At 40.7% G+C, this 22,617-nt stretch overlaps 1 long non-coding RNA gene across 2 annotated transcripts in view; it reads left to right on the forward strand.

Annotated features, from left to right (window-relative positions):
- The first annotated feature begins 1,483 nt into the window (after window positions 1–1,483).
- The window catches only part of LOC147205991 (uncharacterized), a 114,610-nt gene continuing 93,476 nt past the window's right edge, over window positions 1,484–22,617 (forward strand). For both annotated transcript variants that reach the window (XR_015100696.1, XR_015100697.1), the window contains exon 1: window positions 1,484–1,607. This is a non-coding gene — a long non-coding RNA (uncharacterized LOC147205991). The remainder of the gene's footprint in view (window positions 1,608–22,617) is intronic.

The following is a 22,617-nucleotide window of genomic DNA, read 5'->3' on the forward strand; positions in this document are numbered from 1 at the left end:
GACTTTGCCATTCCAGTACTTTTGGAGGGGACTCGATATTGCACATTTCATACACTAGATACAAAAATAGCAATAGCAACTAAAGTGTGAACACATACCTTTGGAGAGTGTGAATACTTCAATCTGTGCTGAAGTATGCTCCATTTCCCTGACCCCAGAACGACTGGAGGAGTTGAGCCTGGCACAATGGCTCGCTCACCCAAACGGAACGCTAATTTGTACTTTAGGTATATTTGAACATGATGTTGTCTGCACCTAAACTACACTAACGCAGTAGTCAAGTGGTAAATACTTAAATGAGAAACACTTTGCCTTCCGAGTGCCACATGACGATGTGATCTTGCACTCCTGAGCTTTGTAGCTCATTGTGCTCTATTCCTACCAAAAACAATCCACAAATCCAACTGTACTAGTGCTCGCGTGTGTTGCGGTGCATCTGTTTGCAGATTTGCATGTTTGGCAATTCGATTGTTATTTAAAATTATACGTTATCATGTGGAAAGATATGACCTACATACTGTCAATCTAATCAGAAAAGTTTTTTTTTTTAATTAATGAATGTTCTTGTTTGAGAGAGCGGAAAGAGTTGGCTGAAATCTTAACAAGAGACTTGTTTTAAAGCTCAATCATAACACAGAACCCTAACAAGAACGATTGTGGAATGACGGATTAACTGGAAAAATAAAGAAAAAATTCAGATTGATTATGCAAAATAAATGCTTGCTTTCTGTACTAGGATTAAAGGGATCATCCAGCCGGCATGGTCCATTTTTCACGAACAAGTGCAATTGTAATATATATTTTTTTAATACCAGGAAAATGATATTATCCTAATGCATTTTCAAGGAAAAACAGTAAGTTTTGGAAAATGTAATAATCGTAAAGTAAATGCAATAAGTAAATTTAAAAAAATGTCATGAAGTGTTAACGTTTCTGCTTTGCGTGCATTCCGAGAAACAAGGGTTTCTTCGTATATTTTAAGAGTCCAATAATTTCTAATAAAAGCAAAGTCTTTCTGCGTGTATTACAACAAAATGTATGCAGAAAAGTGGTGAAGATTGCACGACTATCTGTGTCCTATGTGTTGTGTTGTGTTATTTTTGTTATTGTGACTTCAAAATGGCGTCGCGAGAGTGGCTGCCTTTCCAGCAGCTCCTATATTTTGTTGTTCTACTTCTTCCTTTCATAACTTTGCTGCTGTGAATTGGGAATTTCTCCATTGCGAGACTAATAAAGGTTTTCTTATCTTATCTTATTATTGACTGGTGCGTAAACTATACAGTGAGCTATTGACATATGGGCGTCAAAAGTGATGTGCAGCAGTTTGGCTCAGTTTCTCGCTGTCCGGGACCACTTCCTTCCGAATGTGCCTCTCGTGAAAGAAGAGACGAGGAGGGGAGGGCCTCACATTTGAAACCCGGCCCCTGTGACCAAGCATTGGGGCGTACATCAAACTTCTCTCAGGCCAATCGCAATTCACGCTGAAAAGTTGTAAACAAGCCTGTCACGCTGGTTTTAAACTCGACGTTTGTGTTTTAGACGAATACAAAAAAATAAATAAAAGAAGTAGGCGCTACGCGTGAGTGACTGAAAGAAAAAACACAAAGGTGAGTAAAAGCGGCTTTTAAATGTATATATTTACGTATTTGGTCGCGCACTCACCGTGTGTTCTCGTGATACGTTTGTGAAGTAGTAGCGCAAAGCTGCTGTGAACAGCTGACACGAATCTTACACGGGTGGATAAAAGAGTAGATTGATTGTTTGACGGATATATTGTTTTCAACTACTGCATGCCATTTCTGTATAGTAGTGGGACGATTTCGACATACTCCTGAGAAAAAATACTTGGTACCTTTGCACAAGATGACAATGGCGAGCTACTTGTACCACAAGTAAAGCACTAGGTGTTTCGTAGTTTGTTTTATAATCACTAACAGTGGTACTGTTAGCGCACAGTTCTCAAGTAGTTCATATTTTTATCCCACGAGTAACATGTCTTACTAGTATGTCAAAGTTGTCCTATTATCAAGGACAAAGAGCCTACGATTACATGAATTACGCCTTGTCATTCGACTAGTGTGCTCAATTGTTTTAATAGTGAAGACAAAGACCGTAAAAGTGCATGGAACTTGAGCTTGACATAAAGGATATTGAACAAATGCTCCAGGGTCTTTCCATAGTACGGTGTTAGAGTGTTGATGTTGCTATAAATTGGAGATTGTATGCTTGTAGTAAGGAAAACTGGGGGTGGGACAGGCATGGTACTTGTCAATATTCTTCAGGTAACACGTTAGTACAATCAATAGAATCAGCTGTAAATGTTCTCCCTTTGCACCCACAAAATATTGGCTACATGAGTGTTATGCAACTCTTTTTGTGTGTTTATGTGATACCACTGTTATCTGCTGCATTGTGGATCACTCCTCTGTTTTGGTGTTACTTTGAGCAACCTGCTGCTTGTCACTGAGCGGATGTGGGCAAAATCAAGCTGCTGAACATCAACAAGAGCATGTTGTGAGATCCCTTCCCAGTGAGCAGGGGTTGAGGAAGAAAGGGGGAGGAAAACGCTTCCTGTCAGCTTTGAATTTTGGCAGAAATTCATGTGCTGTGACAACTGATTCTGGTTTTCAAGAACATGGCCGATGTTCACACTGTAATTCCCTTGGTTAATTAGTAGGGGTGTAACAAAAATCCAATTTGCAAATTTATTGAAAAAATGTGAATTCATTGAATGGAATATTTTCACTTTAAAACATTTCAAGATAAGTGCAACCGGTGCAATGCACCAGGGCCCAGACAACGTCAGGGGCCCATGAAGGATTGGAAAAAACAAAACAGCTGTCCCAAATTCCAACAGACCCCTGATTTTTTAAATAGAACAGTGGCTCTTATGGGAGCTGATAATTTATCTAATTGCCTGTCAATCATGATGAGTTTTGAGGATGGGACAAGGAGCACACAAAAACAAACAACAATTAGTAAAATTTGATTAATGTTAATGACTAAGATCTACTTTTTTTTTCAATCAAAACCAGACAAAAGCTAGCATCCCCCCAGAGTCAGGCGGTAACTTGCCGGCTATCTCCATCACTGCAGCGGCATTGACACAATACTGCAGCGTCCTGCTTCTACGGGCAGTCGAAAGGAGGTTAAAAAAAAAAAAAAGAAGCACACTTGGAGCAAGGACGAAACCGGCTGCTTTATTCCTGTAGTGAGTGACATGAATAAGTGCATTTTATTGACGGTAGAAAATAACAAGCTGGAATGATGTCGATTTGCATCATGACGTGCGTGTGTCAACGGTCAAATTGGTTTATTCAAGTAACTGTCCACTCAAGCATGTAAACAGATTATTCAGAATGTTTTTAACCTTAACTCGAATACTGCCTGCATGTAAATGTAGTCACTGTTTAGTTGTGTGGAAGTTTGAGGTTCTTGGGTTTGTATTTATAAGGCAATGTTGATTAATCAGTCACATTCGAGATATTAAAAAGTAACACATGCATCAAAATGAAATTTCTGGCCAAAACTGAAAATGAATAAATCAAAGCCAAAAACAGAACTGAAACACCAAAAGAAACTGCAGCACCCTAAAAAAAAAAAAGTCAAGTTCTGCACTTTGTCAAATTTAACTAAGTATAGCTATGTGTGTAAAATTTCAAAGATTGGTCCATTAACATGAGAGCAGCACAATCAGACAGATTGACAATGACTGTACACCACAGGTGTCAAAGTCAAGGCCAGACCGGGGGCCAGATCTGGCCCGCCACACCATTTTATGAGGTCCGTGAAAGCAAATCATGTCAAGTTCCATGATACTTGTTAAAGTCTGAACCAAAATTTCAAATTGTCATATGTAATTCACAATAACAGTCATTATTCTTGACTTCCGATTTGAAAACTGATTATCCATCCAGTTGTTGTGTGCTGTGTATATAATATGTGGAGGGGATTAAACATTTATATGGTTTCCCAAAATTCATAATGGCCCTCCAAGGGAAACCATAACTACAATGTGGCCTACGACAAACATTAGTTTCACACCCCTGTTGTACACCATATTTGTAATATGCCATGCACAGAAAAAAAAAGTAAGAGTAGAGAACGAACCAACAACAACAAACAACAAAGTGTATGCAGGAAAAGTGGTTCAGATTGCACGACTGTCTGTGTGTTATGTGTTGTGTTGTATTATTTTGTCATTTTATGTTAACTGTTCTTTTGATGGCGGCACGGGCACCCGCAGCGGCTCCTCTTGTTGTCTGGTTGAGAGGGAAGAAATTTCATCTGTGCTGTATGTTGCACATACAGCTTCTCTTCAGTGTCATCTAAAGGAATAAAGATGCTGTGCATTGAGATGAAAGTTGTTGTTTTTTTTCAGGTTGAGTTCCCCCCACAGATAAACAACAAGTGCACTGACGTCACTGTTTCCTGTTAGACAAGGTTGCTGTGTTTTAGTAGTTGCGTTGGATTAAATGCACAATGCACTTGTGCTGCGAATGTGTCGCTCTGAATGAGTTAATTAGAATGAGTCATCGACATGTCGAATCCTTTGATTCTTGTGTGCAAATTTTGTTTCAGAGTGCTGTTTCATTGTGGACTGGCAATCACAGCAAATATGTTGCTGAAAGAGGAATATGGTTGACACATTTGTTTGTGACCTTCAGATCGTGGCCAAATTGCTCCCCGTTGGCATTCCTACCGGCTAGCCCTTGTTTCTACATTTTAAAAGCTGTCAATTTCATACATTCCGTGTAAATAGTTGATTAGGTTCTACATTGTTTCTTCATAATTTCATCTTGTGTGGAAGTCTTTTGTTTTAGTTATTTATAATGTTACCAATGCTTTCAGATTCAGATTCAGCTGTGACATTATGTATTCAATGAAATGGCTACAAAATAGGGGCAGCGCTATGGTTGACTGGTTCGCACGTCTGCTTCACAGTGCAGAAGTTGTGGCTTTGATTCTAGCCCTTGCCTTCCTGTGTGGAGTTTGCATGTTCACTCCCCTGGATGATATCATTGAATATCACAGAGTTGCAGTAAGCAAAAAGGGCTGAGGGGGGCACCATTACACCACAGATGAACCCAGCCTATTTTACCCAAGAACAAGAATAAACAGAAACACTACCACCATCAGCAAACTGAGCTGTTAATTCAATCTCAACTAGTTTGCTGGCGAGAGAAGTGGTTTTGCTCTGAGGCCTTTAGCAGCATTGCTAAGGTGGCACTATGGCCCTATTTGAGACCCTTAGCCCTATTTGAGACTCTTGGCAACTCACATATTTTGGAGCAGGGTTTGCGCTCCCCGTTGGCCACCTTGCCAATGACTAGGTAAAATGAGGTATATGGTAAATATTTCCCTCACTCAGCACATTGGTAAGCATGTTTGGCACAAAAAGAATATATGTATCAGTTTGTAAATTGCAGACAGTAATCCCACAACCCCCATACGGCCAGTAATGCACATGATTATTTACAGTATCATTACAACCTCACTTTATGCCAACGACACATTGTTTACATCTTCTGGCGGCGGCATGCTAGCGGAAGTTACAGAGTTAGCACTTACTTTATGATCCTAGAATGGGTGAAAAGGTGAATATTGTGTCAGTTCGTGCACCTGCTCCTGAGTCATATACATAAAACAACTGTGAATGACACCTCTCCCGTGTTAAAAAAAAATACAGATAGAAAAAAATCGAAGGATGACACGGCAGACGAACTATTTATATTTAATTTGGCCACATATCCTGAAATCAAATCTTGGTGGTTTCCTAACTTCCCTGGCTTTGAAACGAAGACTCCTCCAAGTGTGAGGAAAAAAAATGAAAAAAATCAGCTCATCAGCAAGCTCTGTGGAAGCCTGACATTGAACCTGTTCATTTGAATCAGGTGTGTTGCAACAGGGAGACTTGGAAAACATGCAGGACAGCGGCCCTCTAGGACCTGAGTTTGACACCTATGATGTAGATGCACTGATGTGGACTGCACTCCATTTACCATTTCAATCACATTGGATTTTTCCGTTTTTTTTTTTAAGATGAAACAATTAGTCATATAAGGGCCATTGGTTGTGTAATGATTCAAAGAGTTGACTTTTCTGTATGTTATTCCTCTTTTACAACTGTACATACTTCGCTGAAGGCGGGGTGTTGTCTACAAGTGAAGGGCTGGGTTAGGCTCCAGCACCCCCCGCGACCCTAGTGAGGATTAAGCGGTTCGGAAAATGGATGGATGGATGAATGGATTGAATAGAGCACTTTTGACAACAAAGTTGTACTTGATACTTGATTATTTAGTAATAATTTTGATTACCGTATTTTCCGCACTATAAGGCGCACCGAAAAGTCTTCTATTTTCTTAAAAGCTCACAGCGCGCCTTGTGTATGGTCATTACGGGAATATGTCGACCCCAAAATGGCTCCTTGCTGGAGACATGCTTCCAATGTTATAACTTGCTGTTGGTTCAGTGAACTGTGTCGCTGCTTTATTAAATACGTTTTTGTTGGAGCTCAGAAAAAAGGAGAGCTGTGGTGTTGTTTTTTTAAAACGCGCACTTTATTAATGGTTTTCACAGTCTCAACAAATATGGCTACGTCTTTGTCCTGTCTCCGTGCCTTCTCTTCTTCCGTTCAACTCGAGAGGCGTTCATGACCGCCTCGAAAAACATAAATTCACGATTCCTTCAATAAAACGACGAAAATTGAAAATAATGCATCAAAACAGAAAATCAAGCGAGGAAATCACAAAATAAATTCTATAGCCCCCCTACAGAATTTAATTTGTGATTTCCTTGTTTGTGAATACACAACAAAGGAATAAATAACAAACACTTCTGAGACAGTCCAGTCTCCTACACGTTACTGACATCTAATCGTTCTGTTGGAGCTATGCTAAAGGAAATGCCAAGCGGGGCTATAGAATGTATTTTGTGATTTCCTTGCTTGATTTTCTGTTTTGATGCATTACTGTAAATTTTCGTAGTTTCATTGAAGTAATGTTAATTTACGTTTTTCGGAGGCAGTCATGAACGCCCCTTGAGTCGAACGGAAGGAGTGTGCTGCCATCTAGTGGATGCATTGTACCTTTTAAACCAGTGCGTCCAATATATGAAAAGAAAATTAAAAATAGCCCATTCAAGGTGCGCCTCATAACCCAGTGTGCCTTTTCGTGCGGAAAATACGGTATTTAAAAATAATTTGCATTGTTTGTCACTTATTTTGCATTTGCCCTTTCGACAGCACTCATATTAGTTTTACTGAAAACAGGTGGCAAAACCTTTTTACTGAGTATGAAGCGACCTCATTAAAAGAATGAAGTTAACAGCAGACCAAGTTTGTCAACTCTCCAACGGCCACACTCATTTACACAAACTCTCACAGTTGTCCTAGGAATGCAGCACCAATGTGTTGGTGCGTTTAAGGCTTCTTGTATGGCTATTTAAAATATATTGTTGCTTTTTATTGGTTGGAGGCAACAGTGTTGCTGCTCAAAGATGGCGCTCTGTGTTTTTGCTGCTTCATTCATTTCTTCTTTTTATAGCGGCTTACATCAACAAGTAGAGCTCAGGACATTAATTAGACAGTATAATAGCAGCTTTTTTTTTTTTTTTAATGATTGGTTGGCACGCCCCAAATTTTGTACTTTGACCTTCAAAACCAACGGCCAAGCACAACCTCTTTCTGGGACTCAGTTTAGTATAATCAATGGATAAAAAAATAATTAGTCAATATAAATAGCAACAGTCCAGGTTGACTTGCATTGTTTTTACAATGCGTGTAAATACCAGCATGTTCTGTCTTTTATAAATGCGACAATTTTTCTGCCATTCCGAAATCGTATCAGAGCCATAAGAAAGGCTGCTGTTTGTGTGGAAGGGTGTTGCACAATATGGGTCCAGGCGGTGAATTTTTAACACCTGTCACTCAATTGTCTGATGAAGTGTTATGTACGTCACAACAGATGCTGGCACTGATCAGCAGACTGCTTCTCCGGGTTTTATATAAAAGGTAGATGCGAGATCTGTTGTCACTTCGTTGTGTCAAATTTGCTGAAATGCTGTGGAGGTAGACTTTGGTCTGAATCTCAAGATTTTCGCGCACATGCCTTACAGTTGAGCACAAATGGGCGGTGATCTCCTTGTTTTGGGTCTTTGGGAGTGATTATTCAATGCTAATATGAGAAATGAAATCAGTCCCTTGATGAAATTTTAAAGTCAGTCTCCAAAAATTGAAGACTTATTTCTGATAAATTAGCACAACCACATGTGTATCAGGTCACACACTGCTTGAAATTACACAAGCAATAGTCTCAAATCACAACAGCCATGTCAGTTGTATTACAGCCATGAGCTGAACTTGTTTTTGTTGTTTTTTACCTTGCCTTGTTTGTATTTTATGTCTTAGTAATAATATTTTGAAATGTAGTCAGTGGTTGGTTTTATTTTCATCACTTTTCAACATGCCTAGTGCGGTTATATTTTCTTTGACTTTTTGACCCAAACAGTATTTTACTTCTCCAATAATTTTTTTTATGAAACATACATTGCCCTGAACTGAAAACAGATTTGTTATTGGATGCGTTCAAATGCTGTTTTGATTATATTTCTGGTTAGTCATCAGATCCAAAGCATACATTCAACATCAGGGATGTTTGTTCTTGCTCTCATTTAGTTACTCAGATGCTGCAGTGTGTGTGTGTGTGTGTGTGTGTGTGTGTGTGTGTGTGTGTGTGTGTGTGTTTACAGAAGGCATTGACAAGTCATAGTTGTTCATCAAGATAATGTTAAAAGTCAGAAAGTGCAGAAAGTTATCTTAAACTGTCCACAGTTTGCAATTCAATATACAGTATATAAAGTGGATAGAATGAAAGTAACAAACAATATTTGATCAAATAAAATGTTCATAATAATTTATTGAAATTGATGGCAGTTAATAATTTATTTGAATGCATATTTTGTATTCCTCCAACGATTTCATGCTGGGTTTCGTCCATATAGTAAAATGGACCTCACCTCTGGCGGCAAGAAAATGTTCTGCACCAAAATATTTCAGTGGAACTTCATCCAGCAACTTTTAATGACTAAACATTAATACTTATATTTAGTAATTATAATAATGAATAATTCAAATGTTACAATAACACATTCTAGTGCTGTTTATTAGTTTCCATTTTATCGCTTGACATTATCATTTTAAGCAATAACCATGCGTCCGATTAGATCATGGAAATGTTCACTGAGATGTGTTGTACTCTGGTTGGAAATAACACCTTTAACTGGCAAAAAAAGATCCACTTAATTTGTTCATGAGTTTTCTCTTATTTAGTGAAGATACAATCACTTGTTGATGAGAAACAATGCAACCTATCATAGTTCTAACACTACAGGGTTTTAAAAGTGGTGTACGTGTAATGATGTAGTTTGAATCCTGACATCCAGTTTTATATTACTTTGTCACAGGCAAGCTCGAGCATTTGAATAATACAGCCTTTGGTCATTTCATACAACTACTGTACCGTCTTTGTGTTTCACCACTAGATGACGTAACAGATCTGATGATAGATAGGAAGCAACCTCTCAGCTTTACATGGTGATGGTGGAGAAGTGTTGGACTGAGGCAATTTGAGGAGCTTAATGAGAATGTCTGTTGCAGTTTTTCATACTATTATACAATAAATATATATATTTTTCCCAATACTCAAAGTTCCAAAGTTTGAATCTGATATTTTGTTGTACAGCACTTCAATGGTCAAAAACGTACAAGAGTAACAAATTTGCATTGCAAATTTCTTTTTGTCACTAAGTCATAGAGATCTCTAGAGAAAAAAAAAACTTGCAAGCGTTGCCTTGTTGAGTGGGCCTGATTTATACACTTTTTAGAGCATTTCTGATGGTGAGAGAAATGGGTCTTGCTATTTAAATGATTTCAAATGGGAAAATGTTCATCCATCTATCCATTTTCTGATCCGCTTTTCTTCACAAGGGTGGCGGGGCGTGCTACAGCCTATCCCAGCCATCTTCAGGCAGTAGGTGTGGGACCCGCTACTTGTTGCCAGCCAATCGCAGCGCACACATAGACGACCAACCATTCGTGCTCACAATCACACCTAGGCACAGTTTTGGAATGCCCAATCAACCTGACATGCATGTTTTTTGGAATGCGGGAGGAAACCGAAGTACCTGGAGAAAACCCATGCAGGCACGGGGAAAGTATCCAAACTCCACACAGCAAGCCGGGTCCAGAATTGAACCCTACACCTCTGCACTATGAGACCGATGTGCTAACCATTTGTCACCGTGCCGCCAGATGTGAAAATGTAATAATTAATATGAAAAAAAACATAGCTCAGTCAAATGTCGTGTTATTTTAGGATTATTTCAAAATGTAACTGTTGTTAAATTGTGGTGCACAAGAGAGTTATTGTAAATAATAAACAATGAAGCATTTAGGGTGCACATCCACCATGTTTGTGAAACCTCTTAGAATAGGAGTTACCATCGTTTTGCATTGTTGTACCATTTGACATTTGAGTATTTCAAACCAGTGGTCCCTGTAATTCGCTGGCGACCAGTCCTGGGCGTACCTCGACCTCAAAGCCAGCTGGAATCGGCTCCACCTCACTCCCGACTCGAGTGAGGATACGTGATATTGAAAATGGATGGATGGGAGAACAAGATTCATTTTAATACATGATGTATTTCACTTTTAGACACCTTGTTACAATGCCAAATATTAATGACGGTTTTGCTCATTTCACACACAAAATCTCTCATTCTAAACGCAGCAATTAGTGAATTTAAGTACTGTTTAGCACTAACTAAGTCATGCTGTGAATGAGCGAGTGTCACTCATAGCTGAGACTTGACAAACACAGAGCTTCCCGCTTTGACCTACTTCTCTTTGAAGTCAGGCTCCGTGGCCCCTGTGACCCTAAAGTCTGACCCTAACGTGGAAGTTTACATGAGAAGAAAACCAATCTGCCGTGTTTTCAGGGAGGATGGATGTGGATTAGATGGGAATGTGTGCTTTTAGGTTGGTGTTTGCAAGAGAAACAGCGCAGCAGAGAGAAAGCAGCACTAATAATTAAGGGCAGGGGGCGGGGGGTGCCAATTAAAGACAGAGTCCTTTTCAGTCATATGCCATAGGAAGGATGGAGTCTTATGAAGATCCAAACATTTCTCCAAATGTAATCCCAGGGTGAAAAGAACTGAGCCATATTGTTGCCTGGTGTTATTCCTTCATTTTGAGTTCTGAATATGCTTGTGTGTTATGTGGTCGACGGCCCAGGAAATTTGGGAATATCTTCGCATTCGTGGATGTTATTTTTCTGTCTGGCATATTGAATGACAGGAAAACTTCCCTGATGAATAGTTTACAGTGTAGATGACCTTTATGAACGTTGATATACGTTGTCCTTATAGGATTTGGGCGTTTACCGGTTCGTGAATGCACACAAGGGCCCCTGACTGTGTTGGAAGAGGAGTAACGCTTGTGAATGACTACCGGTATACAGTTGAACCTCTAAATTGAATGTGCCTAATGTTGTACAGTTTGGAATTCATCCAACATTATTCTCTGAAAGTAGTACTTTAAAAGTTTGCTAAAAGTAAAGCAATTGGCCCACTGCCAGCATTTTGAAATGATTAAGTCCTTTTGTTTGATTTTGTGTGTGTGTGTGTGTGTGTGTGCGCGCGTGCGTGCGTGCGTGCGTGTGTTTTCCAACGCGACCACAGAAGGGTGCCAGTGCAGGTAAAAAAGAATGGTTATGATGGGGTTGATGCCACATAGGAAAGCAGTGTAATGTGTACAATGTGGTTGAAGCAAAAATATGTCAACATCAATAATACCACAGCAAAGTCACTAACCTCTACTGTAAGCACAGTAATAATCAAAGTAGCCACTCAATCTTTGCCAAGTATTCTTAGGTTTCGATAGAGTAGTTAACTTCTTCATTGACTTGAATGACAGACAATTAAGCAACACTTTTCCACTTCCTTATATTGTGTGTTTTGTGTCATTACTAATAGGTAAGTAGTTTTCATGGAGTTGTTGTTTTAGTGTGCATTAGAACACGATTAGAAAAGCTTGTGTCCAATCACAGTGCAATTCTATTTGCCAGGGGCCTTGTATTTTCGAACCAAATACTCATTCCTTAAAAGGCCGGCTCATCAAAACTTCTCCAGGACATGCATTGGAACTGACTCTCATTACCACGGAGCGCCCGCCTCTGTGGAAATGCAAACAAAACAACAACTTGCTCACTTGCTTGCTGTGTTTATCCAATGGGATGCAGTTGGCCTCTCTCTCAGCTACCTCAGTTTAGCACCATGCCCTGGATGGCTCCAGTCTCTAGCCATACCTAGCCAAGTTTAGTTGGATTCTTGTGTGTACTGTAGGTGTCAGTGTACACCTTCCTTTTAATTCACCAAATTTGCTTGTTTTCTACCCGCATGTGTAGGTGTAAATGTAAACCTTTGGTCTGACCCTTCAGCTCTCACTCAATATTAAAGGAACTGATCTCTTTCCTGACGTTAATTGGCCTTTCCTCCCACGCCTTGTCATGTCAAGATGAATGACTTCATTTGTGCAGTGGTATGGCACTAACCTGCCTAATTGCGACAAATCAATTCCCCAAACTTCATTTAAGTCACCACAGACCACCATGAGGCCTCAAAAACTCAACCCGAGTGAGAGTATACACTGTTATGACCTCCACAAGTTGCAGTTGTTTTGTTCAATTTTATGACTGACAATTTGCTAAATTGAAATGTTAAAGATTCCGCTTGTTGTCACATATATCCTCGCTGCCCATCTTCAAAACCCTCGTCAAAACTCACTTGTATTCTTTGGCATTCGACTCAGCATGACTTAGATTTGTTCTTGGTTTTACTGTTTGGTGCTTTCTACCGCCTTTATTACCGATTTGTCTTACTGTTTATTGTGCATGTTAAATTGCTCCATGTACAGCACTTTGTATGCAGCGATGGCTGTTTGAAAGTGCTCTATAAATACTGTTGACTTGACTTGACTTGACATATACCTGTATACTGTTTGTCTTAATGAATTCTTCGCTTGGCCATGTCCTTGGTTGTGTGCTGAATTCTTAACCATTTTGCTTCAATTAATGCGACTCAAACAAACAGGATCATTTAACGGGGCATGACGCTCAGTTACGTTAAAAGATCTGAACAAGGCACTTGTCAGGAGATTGAGTTTGGTGGTCATTTTAACCAGTGCTTATTAATGAATGATCTGAACATTTGTAATTGTAAACTATATTCCAAATATCCATCCATTTTCTTAATATGGATGTTCAAAAGCATTTGGATGAAACAACGGATTTTTAAAATTTACAAATATTGATGTTGAAGGAGGCGGCCCGGTGGTCGACTGGTTAGCATCACAGTGGAGAGGTGCAGGGTTCCATTCCGGCTGCAGCCTTCCTGTGTGGAGTTTGCATGTTCTCCCCGTGCCTGCGTGGGTTTTGTCCCAGTACTCCGGTTTCCTCCCATATTCCCAAGAACATGCGTGGCATTTCAATGGAACACTCTAAAATGTCCCTAGGTGTGAGTGAGAGCATGGACGGTTGTTTGTCTATGTCTGGCCTGCGATTGGCTGGCAACCAGTTCAGGGTGTCCCCCAGCCTACTGCCCGAAGACATCTGGGATAGGCTCCAGCACGCCCCGCGATCCTTGTGAGGATAATCAGATCACAAAATGGTTGGATGGATGAATAGATATTGAAGGAGTCTGTCCTGAATGCTGCCTGCTGAAATGCAGGACACTGTTGATGCCTTGTAAATAGGCCAACCCTTATTAAAAGATGTGCGGTAGATGATTGATGGGTGCATGCGTGCATGATGATGTACATCATTAACCCACCCACACGCAAATATGGATCTGCCACCACACTTGCAGCAGTACTCAATCCCTCTACCTCACAAGTAGGGCAAAGGGTAGTACAGCTTTATGTGACCCTAGATAGGCTTTGTGTTTATTTGGGTCTGGGTGTGGATATGTATATATATATGTGAGGTCTGAGGAAGAAAAGATGAAGAAGCAAGACCATTTGGGAAGCACATTAGGGGCCCATGACCCGGCAGAGGGCTATCCTGATCAGCTCCAGAATTCCCCGGAGCAGCACCCAGCATGGAGGAACAACTATGGCCTTTGTTGGGAACGCTGTTGATCTCACACACAGTTAATATAGACTTTTCCCACTGACTCTGCCAACAGTCTGAAGTCATTTAATGAAGTGGCTGCTGAGTTTAGAAGGAGCCAGTGTGCTCGCTGCTTGCTTTGACAGAATGGAAAATGTCTGTGTTATGCAGTGTACAGTGAGTGACAAGATGCGCATGCTCGGATACTTACACGTCCGTACAAGCATACTGGCATGTGTATTAGGATAATCGCACATTCCAAGGTGTCATGAAGACTGACTGTGTTTATTCAAGCTAATATGTAGCATATTTTGCTGTGGAATAATTTCTTATACAGAGTTTTTAACCTCCTGGACATGGCTGTTGTTGAAACAAACTGGTTCAATTTCTCGAGTTTGGTTCTTTTGATCAAGTGTGAACGCCATCACTTGAATGATGTCGCACACTTCAATTTTTCAATCTACTTGCAAGCAAAATCTGGCCTTCCTAGAATCAGTTCAGAAGAAATATAAAAGTTGCATGTATAATAGATATCGGACGATATTATGATGGCAATGACAAGCACCTGGCAGTTAAAAGTGCATTTCAGTAGTTCACTTTCGTTTCGAGGGAACATCTTCGTCTTTGTCTTGTTCAACAGTCATTTCAGAAGTGCTACATGACAGCTCAACTAGTAGAAATAGACATTGCTGGATTATTGTTTTGGAAGTTTGAGATTCTTGTGCAACCGTTGTTACAACTGCCAGGGTGAAGTCAATGAAAGTGATGCAAAACACACCATGGATGATTTCTTTTTCTTTTCCATAAAACCAAATCATAGCGGTGAAAGTCTGTCGCGATCTTATGCTCGTTTCAGTGTATGAATGTATAAAAGTGCTTTAAGTCTTTTGGAACAGTATAAATGATGATGATGAAATCTATTTCCCACTAGTTCTAATATTTACAAATACCGTATTTTGATGGTACTCCATTTCCATTTCCACCCCTATAACGTTCACATTTCAAAGTCCCGATTTCCATTTGCCGATTATGCTTACAACGAACACCGTGATAAACATACATTTCATTATAATGACCAGATTTTCCCACAAAATAGTGAAAAGGCCTTCGTTACCCTGCCACAACCTTGCTTATGAACAAGAGGTACAGCGCGGGATTCCCCTCAATTGCTTAGCAATGGTACTGATCAACTCTTACATTTGAGTACAGTACTTTCAGAGGCACAGTGCACATGGTCTTAAAACATGTCTGGTAAACGGAAGTAAATTTCTTAAGCAAATCTGTGAAGGCTGAAAGTGTCTCTCACTTTTGAACGGAAGTCTCCCAGACGAAGCTCAGCCGAGACTATGAATTGGAAAAGTCAACAAATTCGACAATCATCCATAATAGCAACAAAATCAAAATGGCAGCGTTTGAGGCCAACAAATTCAAAGATGATCATAAACGGCTTCTGGGCGCGGTACGTCCTCAACTGAAGACGACACTTTTCATTTGCTGACTGAGTGTTTTCAGAGATGAAGTAGCAACGCTACAGTTTTGTTACAGTTGTTTCATGTCAAATAAAATCCTTTTTTCTTCATACTGTATGCACATATTTGTTATTCAAATGTTTATACTGTTTTACATGTTCATGTTTTTACATACAGTGTATAAATGTTCATCCTGTATTACACATCCTAGTTGGCGGCCATTTTATTGGAAATGGTTACAACGAACTACTGTTATAACGTACAGATTTGTCATGTCCCTCGAGGTTTGTAACTAGGTTCGACTGTGTTGATCAAACTTTGATAAGTCTTGCTTGTGAACTACCTGAGGAGAGTTTGTCTGTAGAACAGAGATAAAACAGTATTGTTTATAATAAACATTTTTTGCTCAATAGGACCAATATTTGCTATTGTGCACAGTTGCCAAGCATTTTTTCTTTCACTAAGCAGTCTGGCAAGGAGTTTGAGATTGAGAACGTTTGTCATCATGCCTTTTCATTTTTTTCCCCCTTTAAAGAGATAATTGAAACTGTCATTAACTTTAGTGAACACTTGCGTCTGTGCAACAATACGATTGTCTAGATGGGTTTTCCAGCTCGGTAGACAACTGGCTGTATGGGGGAAGGGACGCAATATGTGTCAGACGCTTAGCATCTTGCAATATATTTGGTGGGAATCATTGATGAAGAACAATGCAATGTTTTTCCGCTGGCTTTGTGTAGAGTTTGTAATTGCCGTAATGTTATTCTTCTAAGAGGCAAATCTACGCAGCGTCCAGCATCTAGTCCAAAAATGTGAAGATATTCATCTTTAATTACTAGTATAGTGTAGCTCTATATTTATTGTGTGTGTGTGGGGGGGGGGGGGGTGTATTGTGAAAGAGGAAGAGTAGCAGGCAGAAGCAGAGGAAGAGGTCAGAGAACACGACTCACGATAGTCTTGAATAGCATATTGTCTCCTTTTGTTCCAAACTATTGTTTCTAATTTACAGACCCAAGGCTGAGTACACGGAACACCAGCGCAGACACAATGCGGCATCAAGCATCAGCACATTTCAGAAATGAATCCATTAATTTGAGTAAAATCATCGACACACACTTTGGAGCGAACTGCTAGGTTCATTATACGCCCGTGCATGTGGTCAATGATTTGACATCCAAATGGTTGTTTTTGGCGTGTCAGCTGTTGTAATAATTCGTTATCCGCTTCAATTTACTGTGTCGCTTAAAACGGTGCGTTGTGAAGTACAGGCAGAATGATTTTAAAACCGTTTCCTTTCTGGCACACCAGTGAAAAATAAAGCTAACAGATGATATCGGCAGATATTTGTGGCGCTCTACTCTCAGGACATGGCCCTGATGCTCGCGTGCTTGAAATGGGACAGTGTTGATTGTTTTGCAACGTTTTTGTGGTTATCTCTTTGGTCCATTTATTAGAGCAAAACTTCACCTTTCATGTCCATTTTCACGCTTGTCTATTTATCCACATCTGCTATGAATGGACAGTATCGCTGCATGTATTTGGTGGCACTTCTATTCAAGTCTCCATCTTTTCATCTAAGGGCAGATTGCAGTCTGTTTTTTGGTGTCCTATTGTGCAGCTGTCAGTTATTTTCAAAACACTCAAGTGTCATTTGCCTCAGATTCCGTCCCTTTCAATTCCCGCTTCTTTTCCATGGCTCTCCAGCATACATTTCATTGAGTGTGCATCAGCGGGCAAATTCATTCTTTTTCAAACATTTTCATAGTAGCCATAAGCCTCCCTTTTAAATCCAAGGACAATGTGTTTTTGTCCATCCTTTTCAGTGGCAAGTGTGGGGATTCTCATTCTCTCCCTCTGCCCCTCGCTCCCTCTCTCAGTTTCCGAGGGCATCTGCGGGGACCCCAGAGCGTGGTGCTTCTCTCAGCATGCAATTGTCTGACTGTAATGAACCATGATGAGAGATAACAGAATAAAATGTTATAATTCATGCAGACCTCAGTGAAGAGCACGTGGCTAGTAGAGGGCCTGCTCTGTGATTGCCTCCTGCTCATCTTCCAGAACAATACCTTTGCGCTGCCAACACCACTTGCCCTCCTCGGCCCAGCCTTGTTTTGTCTCCTCACTGCTATTCAAAGTCATTAAGAGCTGAAAGGTTGTCTGTGATCACCGACATGCCAGAACATCTCTTTGGGAAACTAGGCAAACTGTCTCCCTAAACCAGATGTCGTCTTGGAATTCGCTCATTCTGTACACATCAACTCTTGATTTACATACAGTTGACCCTCGGAGCGTCAACTTAAGGGGGCTGTTTGACCTTGAATTGGGAATTTCAGATTTTCAACTATTAAGAGAGAGTAAAATAAAGCCATCTCAGAGGTCAAACCTTACCAATCACAAAACTGCACTTGGATAAAGCAATAAAAGCCACTTGTATACTTGTATAGCACTTAGAAGGACACCGAGCAGGATGCAAAATCAAAAAAGGGAGCCTTGTTGCAAAATATTTTTGCATCAAGGTTTTCACACAATTGTGTTCATGTGAGACCGGATTTGCTTATCCTAATGGGAGCTCACCGGATGCTGAGCCCATTTGTCTTACCATCTCATCTGGTTTTTTTGGTTTATTTGGTGGATCACGTTTTCAATACAAATTTTAGATCTTATTTTTTCTGGAAAGTTTAGATCCAAATTCTACATGATTTGACTTAGATGTTTCTGACAGTTTTTGTTCTCAGATTTTGAACGTAACCCCCCCCCCCCCCCCCCCCCCCCCCCCCGTTGTGCGGAGGTTCCCTGGAGGACAAAAGGAAGTTTGTTTAGTTTTCTTCAACATTATATTGCTCGATAAATTAACCGGAATTGCACTAAGGCTTGTCTTACATCTGGAAGCAACAAAACAACCAACCGTTTTTTTTCCTGCTTTTGTCATTTGTGCTCTTAAAATATCTTGAAACTACCTCTTCCCCTGGCAATTTCAGAACCTTAACTCACATAACTTGTAACCTTAGCACTGACTTACGGTGATCACAATTTGCCCGTAACGCTGTGCCTTGAAATGTTAACTAGCTCATGCCCCAATCATACAGTATTTGTTATTATTATTATTATTATGAAACACCATCATTTTGAAACCTGTACTGGGGAGAGACCAGCACTGATCGTCACATTGTGCTGAAACCCAGAGGCATGGAAATGCAGATGTAGATTTTAGAAGCTCCAAAATCGCATTGCTGTAGAGATGATAGGTCACAATAATTTTGGGGGTTCATTTAATTATTTTATTTTTTTTACGTTCACAGAACAGTTTTGCCCGATACCTCATATGTTGCCTGCCCTTTGCTGGCACTTTTTTGTGTGGTAGTTTATACCTGTCTTTCTGACGTGCTATTCGAAGATGCAAAATCAATGAGCTCGAGATCAATCACATTTCGTGTACTTATTAATACATCTATTTGCATGCACACCTCCGGCAACGTGCAATATGAAGTGGATGACAAGTTAACCTGTTTGGTCAGAAAGAATCCTAGATCGGCTTCCACATCTGCGTGGGTAATCAAGTGCAAACCTGAAGTAAAACGTGCTGAGAATGCAAAGCGAATCAGATCAAACCAGACAATCTTTGTAATTGGTTCATGCTTTCAAACTCCTGCTTAGCTTTAACAAGTGTGTGTGTGTGTGTGTGTGTGTGTGTGTGTGTGTTTGTGTGTGTGTGTGTGTGTGTGTGTGTGTGTGTGCGTGTGTGTGTGTGTGTGTGTGTGTGTGTGTACTTTAATATTTGTTGGATTGTCAATGATCTAAACAAGGTAGTTTTAACATTTTTATTATTTTGCTCTTGTCATATGTAAAGATAATAAGAATAATAAAAATAATGCATCCATTTTATAAAATGGTGATACACCTCTTGTTTGACATGCTTGACAGCAATGTTGCTTTCACCAAAATTTTGGCAGAGATGTCATACAGACTTTGGTGTAAGTGAAACCATGTTGTCCCCTGTTCAATCTGTTACAAAACAGCAACACAGATGAAAGCAAAAAAATCTTGTCTTGAACGGGCAGTGTACAAGGTGCTAGTGAGTGGAAGCTGTCCATGCATAACACAGAATGAGACAATGTTTTAGGGGTGAAGCGATAATGTGTGTTGCAAGGTTTGTTTGGGATGGAGTCCAAATGTTGCCTGTCGTTTACTTAAATAAATTGTCATCTCTTTATCTTTATGTCTAGGTCGATTGTACATTATTGTAGATTGGGCATACATTTATTCTTAGTGCACGCATGTATGTTTGCATGCAGCTCACTCGGTACTTTCAGACAGTCTTAGCGATTTCTACACAGCCACGAAACAAAAAAAAAAAACACAAAACAACTTTCAGTGAGTCACCAGCTTGGAGGTCCGATAGGAGCGTTGTGAATTAGTAGAGTGAAGACTACAGTTGTGCCACCAGTGCTGATGAAAAAGAGAGGCATAAGAGAAACTGTACTGCTGCCAAGAAACTGGAATTTGTGATAAGTTCAGAATGATTCCAAATGGTATAGCAAAGAATGGAGAATCCCACAGCTCCATGGCCCTGCATCATGTGTTTGCTGCATGCCCCTTTGCATGGAGTCAGAGATATCACAAGACTAAAGCAACGAACATTCTCAATCTAAATTTGATTACATTTTTGGCTTCCTCACTTCCCCAAGAACTAGCAAAAGGAGCATAGTGTGTTAACCATCTCAGGGCAGAGTTAAATATGTTGCAGTGCAGATTTGTAACGTTTGGAGCAACTACAAAAGCTGCGAGGAAAAACAGGGACGCTCGCTCGCACAAGCGGGTGTGCTGGCAACACATCCATCTCAGCTCCACACAATGGTGGCAGCAGCCTTCCCTGGCTCCCAGGCTTCACTGAAGGAAATGAATGTTTACCCTGGTTATTTAATGGTTCCTTTTTGTGTTGTTCAAGAATAGAGCCAAGCACAAGAATGACCAGAAAGCTTGAAATCCTGCCGCCATTAATGCACGGTGCACCATCAGATGTTGCTTTGCACTCACAGTCGAGTTGGGTCGGTTGGAAAGGTGGCATCTCGTCAGCTCGGCATCCCACACTACATGCGTTAACCGCTTTGTGCCCAAGATGGAAAACATCATTACCACATCCATGCTGCGCTCCCCTTGCCTGGCCACACTGTGGTGCTTTGTGTGCAGCAGATAGACGAGCTGGAGGGACGGATGACCATTTACTGTATTCAAAGACATGGGAGCACTGTATTCATACATGGAAGAAGATGTGGCAACAAAGGGCTTTTCTCTCTTTTTTTTTTTTTTGATAAATGGTATGATATAATTTTTAACTAGCAAAGCGTTGAAGCGTGTCATTTTGTTTTTGATCGATTTAGTCCGCTTCTACATCCGTGGATTTTCACAGCACGACAAAGATGCAGTAGCTTATGAAACTCTTGACGCTTTGTAATGTTTTCCCAGCTTTGCCTCTCATTCTCTTTCTTTCTTTAATGTTTCCATCCTAACATCTGCTCCCAGCCAGCCACCTGTCTGCTGTCAAATGCAATATTAATGTATGCCATCCACTGTTAATTATTACCCCTGAATGTGGTCATGTCAAACTGAATATGCATAACAGGATTGTAAAGACCCATTTTATTAGAGGTGATCACTCTCCTTCCTCTGCCTTTCTCCTTCTTTTTTTCTCCCCCCACACCCCCCAGACCAAACGCCATTTCTCAGGTCTTTCTAGCCGCTGAAGTTGTAATTGTGAGTGTGTGTTTTTGCGCGTGAGTGTGTTTGTGTGTACTCAGCGTGCCTCCATACACCACTGCAGCTTGTTTCCCAGGAGACGCACAACTGCGTGTGCGAGGAGGGTGGCAGAGGGATGGTCGAGGGGTGGATGAAGGGATCGGGTGATGGAGGGGTGGCATGTCGACCCGGGGAAGGAAAAGGGGGACTGTGGAGGGGTGAAGTAATGAGAGGTGTTGTAGGAGGGGAGCTGCGGAGGGGGTGGCAGTAAAGCGAGGCCAGGCGGGTGGCATGGCAGTGGGGCCTCCTTGTGTCCTAGTCCCCCTTGTTCCTCCTGGTCCCTTTTGCGGACAGCATCTGCAGCCTGTTTTACATGCAAAACACACCCTGCAGAGAGGGCGTCTACACATGGGGCTAAGGGGACAAGAAGAAAAGCATTCCTGAGGCAGTGCTGGGAGAAGAGGGAGGTGGGTCTCTTCAACAGCCTCTCTCTACCAGTGTCTCTCCCAGATGAATCCGCGGCGTTAAGCAGTAATGAGGGATGAGAGGATACATTCACTGCCGATGATTTCGCTTTGGTTCTGCTTGGCGCTCATTTCCATACACAGTCAATGCCATTTTTTTCCTGTTCAGTTTCATTTACACCAGACCTGACACTGTCAACCAATTTCACCCTTATAGCAGTTTCCACTTAACCCACGAACAGGCTACTAAACCCTGAGCGAGTGCAAACATGAAAAAACTGTGAGCGGACCGCTTTTGGAATTTGAGCGCTATCTTCCCCCCTGAAATAAACTTTTATTCCAGTTACCACTAAACACTTTGCACCTGCGGGTGTGTACGCCCAAAAGCTTCCAAGTCGTGTTGCAACACAGACTACAGATATGATGGACATAGATTATTGGGTCCCAAGTCGTTCGGAGTGGTTTATTTTTTCGAATTGGGAGAAATCATTCTCGGCATTGCTAAAGTTAGGCCAAGTAACAAATAAAAATGTGACAGGTTTTTACCGATTGTGTTGTGTTCTTTTTTTTTTGTCCTTTTTTTCTTCTCCTGGTGGATCTTTACGAAATAAATGTTTCAACATTTGGGATGAGCATTGGGCTATATTGATTCTGAGGAGTGCTGTTTTTTTTAATCAGACATTGTTTTTTTTAATTGGGAGTGCGAGAATCTCTTTCTGAATGTTCTGAACTCCTGTTTCAATGTGTAATATTGAGCAGAGCAATGCTACCCAAGTGGCCAACATTGCT

This window comes from Hippocampus guttulatus, chromosome 4 (assembly GCF_054856545.1).
Source record: "Hippocampus guttulatus isolate MCC_2025c chromosome 4, RoL_Hgut_1.0, whole genome shotgun sequence".
NCBI lineage: Eukaryota > Metazoa > Chordata > Actinopteri > Syngnathiformes > Syngnathidae > Hippocampus > Hippocampus guttulatus.